Here is a 7,259-nt window from a genome sequence, read left to right on the forward strand (position 1 = left end):
GTAAGGGTGTTTGATTTAGTATTTCCGGGTTTTTGGTTGATGGTCTATGTGTTTGTATTCTATGGTTAGTCTAGTGTGTGTGTTTCTATGTTTGGTTAATTGGGGTTGGGACTCTCAGTTGAAGGCAGGTGTTGTCTATCTGCCTTTGATTGAGAGTCCCATATATTAGGGTGTGTTTGTGTGTGTGATTGGTGGGTGATTGTTCTGTTTTGAGCTTTGCCTTGCCAGACTGTTTGTTAGTTGTTAGTTTTTCGCTTTTGTTATTTTGTATGTTCATTTTTGAAGATAATTAAAAATCAAGATGAGCATTCACGTACCTGCTGCGTTTTGGTCCTCCATTTCTACCAATGACAACCGTCACAGTGTGTCCTAAAATCTTAATTAATTTTATCATCCTTACAGCATTTACCATCCGCATGTAGATGTGTTCACAATCTTAGTGAACATCTAAGAGCAACTCATCAAGTCCCCACAAGATTAAACTGGAGAAGCTTTTCTGTAGAAAAACGTATATAAGATTAAACACTGTACAACCAATCCTTACAGTATACAGTTTGGTCCACCATTATTGATAACCTACTTTGTTTTACAAGCTCATGTAAACATACAGCAACATTAGGTTTTGTTCTCCTCACTATCAGTTGTAACATTGACAGTGAGACAAAGCAGATGCATGAGTTGTGAATATTTCCCATCAGCCCGGCAGCAGGGCCATGATTCTGCACACTGCACAGCTTCAAAAACTAAGGGCAGTCAGGAGGACAGAGGAGACTCAGAGCTGGTGAACATTTCCCATCGTCAAGATGGTGCACCACTTCTTTAAACAAGCTGAGAGTCAAGAGAGGATAGGAGGGGACAGGAGAGGGAAGTTCCATCTCTGGCAGTCAGGAACTCTCTCTCTCTCTCTCTCTCTCTTTCTCTCTCTCTCTCTGCCTCCTTTATAAATTCCTCCCCCACAGCCCAGTCAGAGGCAGTAGGAGACAGAGTCAGGAATCCCTCTCCCACAGCCCAGTCAGAGGCAGTAGGAGACAGTCAGAAGTCCCTCTCCCACAGCCCAGTCAGAGGCAGTAGGAGACAGTCAGAAGTCCCTCTCCCACAGTCCAGTCAGAGGAAGTAGGAGACAGAATGAGGAGTCCCTCTCCCACAGCCCAGTCAGAGGCAGTAGGAGACAGAGTCAGGAGTCCCTCTCCCACAGTCCAGTCAGAGGCAGTAGGAGACAGAGTCAGGAGTCCCTCTCCCACAGCCCAGTCAGAGGCAGTAGGAGACAGAGTCAGGAGTCCCTCTCCCACAGCCCAGTCAGAGGCAGTAGGAGACAGAGTCAGGAGTCCCTCTCCCACAGCCCAGTCAGAGGCAGTAGGAGACAGAGTCAGAAGTCCCTCTCCCACAGTCCAGTCAGAGGCAGTAGGAGACAGAGTCAGGAGTCCCTCTCCCACAGTCCAGTCAGAGGCAGTAGGAGACAGAATGAGGAGTCCCTCTCCCACAGCCCAGTCAGAGGCAGTAGGAGACAGAATGAGGAGTTTGATCCGTTGATGTCGTTAGTAGCGGTCAGGAACTCTCTCTCTCTCTCTCTCTCTCTCGACAGTCCTCCCCCCTTTTTCTCCCCAATTTCATGATATCAAATCTTGTCTCATTGCTGCTCACTTAACCCGGAAGCCAGCCGCATCAATGTGTCGGAGGAAACACCGTTCAACTGAAGTCAGCTTGCGCCCGGCCCGCCACAATAAGTCGCTAGAGTGTAATGAGCCAAGGAAAGCCGCCCCAGACAAACCCTCCCCTAACTCGGACGACACTGGGCCAGTTGTGCACCATCGTATGGGACTCCCAGTCATGGCCGGCTGTGACACAGCTTGCTATCGATTGAACCCCAGGCTGTAGTGATGCCTCAACACCGCGATGCAGTGCCTTAGACCGCAGCACCACTCCGGAGGCCCATAATCTTGTATTCTAATTCTATGATTATAATACATGGTAATGTGCTGGTATATTTAGCCTGGGCACCAGTCTGTTTGTCCCATCATGCCACTCCTTGCCACACATTGTCGTTTTTGGCATAGCAAGGAGTTGACGTGATAGCCGTATATTTCCAGCATCATAACAAATGCTGATGTACTGTAGGTCTCCAGCATCTCACTTCTTCTGCATTGACTATAACATGGCACTCTCCAGATTGAAACAAAGTGCCACCTTGTGTGCTTCATGTCAATCTATATTTATAATAGGCTTCTTCTCTGTTAAGGCTTTAAGTTTAACAGTACTTTATAACACAGGCATGAGCTGATGTCAATTAACTCTAAAGAAGACATCTCTGGTACTGTAATGAGGAGAGGAGAACATGAGGTGTGTGTTTGTGTGTAGTGCGATTGTGCGTGCATGCGTGTGTGTGTTTACGAATCCAATTTGTACATTATGTCACAAATTTGTTGTCCTTAAGGTCCCCGACTGCATCTTTAATCTGCATGAACATTGCCTTTAAACGGTGCATTGTCGACAGCGCTCCACAGATTGAATCCCGGCCAAGGAGCAGTTGCAATGATGAGTTGGAGTCTTCTTTATATAATTATCATTCTTACACATAATTTAATCAAATGATAATTTGATCAGCCGGAACTGATGTGAACTTGTTTTCTTCATGTCCATTACCACCCCACAACGTCATTCTTAGGCTGAGTCCCATATGGCATCCTATTCCCTACATAGTGGGGAATAGTATTGTCAAAAGTATTGCACTACATAGGGAATAAGGTCCCAGTTGGGACGCGACTGTAATTGACCATATGTTTGAAAGAACAACGGTCCTTAAAACAGCCTTCTGACATCTGTTCTTCCTGTGCATCTAAAACCATGGAACTAGACTACACAATATGTATAAGATCTTGTGACGCATCACAAATAATGTCTACTAGGTTCTCCAATCAAATTGACATAGATTGATATAGTGGATCAGGGCATTCACTGCAGTAATGTGGCCTTGATAGACCCATTACCCACAATCTTATAAGCACAAAGCAGTTTGTATATTTTATTATTTTATTTCTAGGGAATAATAGAGTCCTACAGTACATCTACTCAGCCCAGTTTTGAACCACTCTGTCCTACACAGCATTTGCAGCCGTGTGTGTATGTAAGCAGAATGACAGTTGTTTGGGCCTTGTGTTGCTAAGCTCTGGGTTGTGTCTGTGAAGGTAGGGTATACCAAATCAAAACACACAGCGACTCCAGAGGTACTCTTGCACTATGACCAGGTGATCAGATTTAGATTGCTGCAATGTTTCTATCTCTGCATCCCAAATGGCACCCAGGCCATTTCTACACACTTTTACTCTGTATTCTCAGTCAGATTTCACTCCGTGTTATATTATCTTCTATCTTCTAGTGCTACAACCACATTAGTATCATAATATCATGGCAGCTTTTAGTGGTTTGAGAACCACTCTGTACCCAGATAGGCTTTACCGGCTATGCAATATTTATGCAACAAGGCCCGAGGGGTTGTGATATATGGCCAATATACCACAGCTAAGAGTTGTTCTTAGGCATGACGCAAAGCATCTGTCAGTACAGATGGCAGGCAGAACCATAGGACAGACCTCAGAGCAGAATGACACCCTATTCCTATGCCTGCTAGTCATCTGGTGACAGGTAGCACCATTCACTATCTAACACAAAGACATAGCATTGTTTGAAAAAGGTCCTCTCTGCAGCCAGAAAATGAGTCAAATTAAATGAAATTACATTTTATTTATCACTTGCGCAGAATACAATAGTTGTAGACCTTACCTTGAAATGCTTACTTACAAGCCCCTAACTAACAATAAGAATGTACTAAATAAACTAAAGGAAAAATAGTAACACAATAGAATAACAACAACAGCTATATACCAGGGGTACCAGTACCAAATCAATGTGCAGCGGTACCAGTACCAAATCAATGTGCAGGGGTACCAGTACCAAATCAATGTGCAGCGGTACCAGTACCAAATCAATGTGCAGGGGTACCAGTACCAAATCAATGTGCAGCGGTACCAGTACCAAATCAATGTGCAGGGGTACCAGTACCAAATCAATGTGCAGGGGTACCAGTACCAAATCAATGTGCAGCGGTACCAGTACCAAATCAATGTGCAGGGGTACCAGTACCAAATCAATGTGGAGGGGTACCAGTACCAAATCAATGTGCAGGGGTACCAGTACCAAATCAATGTGCAGGGGTACCAGTACCAAATCAATGTGCAGGGGTACGGGTTAGTAGAAGTAATTGCGGTAATAAGTACCTGTAGGTTGGGGTAAAGTGAGAGTAGCAGCAGCTTATGTGAAGAGTGTGAAAGAATATGAATGTATGTGTGTGTGTGTGTCATCAATATGAATGTGTGTGTGTGTGTGTGTGTGTGTGTGTGTGTGTGTGTGTGTCTTCAAATCAAATCAAATCAAATGTATTTGTCACATACACATGGTTAGCAGGTGTTAATGCAAGTGTAGGGAAATGCTTGTGCTTCTAGTTCATGCAGTAATATGTAACAAGTAATATAACCTAACAATCAATTTCACAACAACTACTTTATACACACAAGTGTAAAGGAATGAATACCAATATGTACATAAAAATATATAAATGAGTGATGGCCGAACAGCATAGGCAAGATGCAGTAGATGGTATAGAGTACAGTATATACATATGAGATGAGCAATGTAGGGTATGAGAACATTATATAAAGTGGCATTGTTTAAAGTGGCTAGTGAAACATTTAATTACATCAGATGGCAAGATGCAGTAGATGGTATAGCGTACAGTATATACATAAGAGATGAGTAATGTAGGGTAAGTAAACATTATATAATATAAAGTGGCTAGTGATAAATTGATTACATCAATTTTACCATTATTAAAGTGGGTGGAGTTGAGTCAGTATGTTGGCAGCAGCCACTCAATGTTAGTGATGGCTGTTTAACAGTCTGATGGCCTTGAGATAGAAGCTGTTTTTCAGTCTCTTGGTCCCCGCTTTGATGCACCTGTACTGACCTCGCCTTCTGGATGATAGCGGGGTGAACAGGCAGTGGCTCGGGTGGTTGTTGTCCTTGATGATCTTTTTGGCCTTCCTGTGACATCGGGTGGTGTAGGTGTCCTGAAGGGTAGGTAGTTTGCACCCAGTGATGCATTGTGCAGACCTCACTACCCTCTGGTGTCACGTCCTGGCCAGTATAGAAAGTTAATTGTTTTGTAGTTTGGTCAGGGCGTGGCAGAGGGTATTTGTTTTATGTGGTTTGGGGTGGTGTGTTTGTTAAAAGGGTGTTTGGTTTAGAATTTCCGGGTTTTGGTTTATGTCTAGGTAGTTCTATGTGGAGTCTAGTGAGTGTATGTCTATGTTTGGTTAATTGGGGTTGGGACTCTCAGTTGAAGGCAGGTGTTGTCTATCTGCCTTTGATTGAGAGTCCCATATATTAGGGTGTGTTTGTGTTTGTGATTGGTGGGTGATTGTTCTGTGTTGAGCCTATGCTAGCCAGACTGTTTGTAGTTGTTCGTTCGTTCGTTCTTTTTGTTTTGTGATTTTGTACGTTCATTTTTTGAAGTTAATAAATTCTCAAGATGAGCATACACGTACCTGCTGCGTATTGGTCCTCCTTCACCGACAACAACCGTGACATCTGGAGAGCCTTCCGGTTATGGGGGGAGCAGCTCCGTACCAGGCGGTGATACAGCCCGACAGGATGCTCTCGATTGTGCATCTGTAAAAGTTTGTGAGTGTTTTTGGTGACAAGCCGAATTTCTTCAGCCTCCTGAGGTTGAAGAGGCACTGCTGCGCCTTCTTCACCACGCTGTCTGTGTGGGTGGACCATTTCAGTTTGTCCATGATGTGTACGCCGAGGAACTTAAAACTCTCCACCCTCTCCACTACTGACCCGTCAATGTAGATAGGGGGCTGCTCCCTCTGCTGTTTCCTGAAGTCCACGATCATCTCCTTTGTTTTGTTGACATTGAGTGTGAGGTTATTTTCCTGACACCACACTCCGAGGGCCCTCACCTCCTCCCTGTAGGCCGTCTCGTCGTTGTTGGTAATCAAGCCTACCACTGTAGTGTCGTCTGCAAACTTGATGATTGAGTTGGAGGCGTGCATGGCCACGCAGTCATGGGTGAACAGGGAGTACAGTAGAGGGCTGAGAACGCACCCTTGTGGGGACCCAGTGTTGAGGATCAGCGGGGTGGAGATGTTGTTACCTACCCTCACCACCTGGGGGCGGCCCGTCAGGAAGTCCAGGACCCAGTTGCACAGGGCGGGATCGAGACCCAGGGTCTCGAGCTTAATGACGAGTTTGGAGGGTACTGTGGTGTTAAATGCTGAGCTGTAATCGATGAACAGCATTCTTACATAGGTATTCCTCTTGTCCAGATGGGTTAGGGCAGTGTGCAGTGTGATGGCGATTGCGTCGTCTGTGGACCTATTGTGGCGGTAAGTAAATTGGAGTGGGTCTAGGGTGTCAGGTAGGGTGGAGGTGATATGGTCCTTGACTAGTATCTCAAAGCACTTCATGATGACGGAAGTGAGTGCTGTAGTCATTTAGCTCAGTTACCTTAGCTTTCTTGGGAACAGGAACAATGGTGGCCCTCTTGAAGCATGTGGGGACAGCAGACTGGGATAAGGATTGATTGAATATGTCTGTAAACACACCAGCCAGCTGGTCTGCGCATGCTCTGAGGACGCGGCCGGGGATGCCGTCTGGGCCTGCAGCCTTGCGAGGATTAACATGTTTAAATGTTTTACTCACGTTGGCTACAGTGAAGGAGAGCCCGCAGGTTTTGGTAGCGGGCCATGTCAGTGGCACTGTATTGTCCTCAAAGTGATCAAAAAAGTTGTTCAGTCTGTCTGGGAGCAAGGCATCGTGATCCGCGACGGGGCTGGTTTTTCTTTTGTAGTCCGTGATTGACTGTAGACCCTGCCACATACCTCTCGTGTCTGAGCCTGTCACGTCCTGGCCAGTATAAGGGTTAATTGGTATTGTAGTTTGGTCAGGACGTGGCAGAGGGTATTTGTTTTATGTGGTTCAGGGTGGTGTTTTTGTAGTAAGGGCATTTGATTTAGTATTCCGGGGTTTTTGGGCACTGTTTGAGTTTCACGTATTTCTATGTTGATCTAGTTAGTTGTATGTCTATGTTTGGTTAATTGGGGTGGACTTCCAATTGAAGGCAGCTGTGTGGTGTTGCCTTTGATTGGAAGTCCTATATTAGTTGGGTGTGTTTGTCTGTTTAATTGTGGGAGATTGTTCTG

The sequence above is a fragment of the Salmo salar genome, chromosome ssa20 (genome assembly GCF_905237065.1).
Source record: "Salmo salar chromosome ssa20, Ssal_v3.1, whole genome shotgun sequence".
Lineage (NCBI taxonomy): Eukaryota > Metazoa > Chordata > Actinopteri > Salmoniformes > Salmonidae > Salmo > Salmo salar.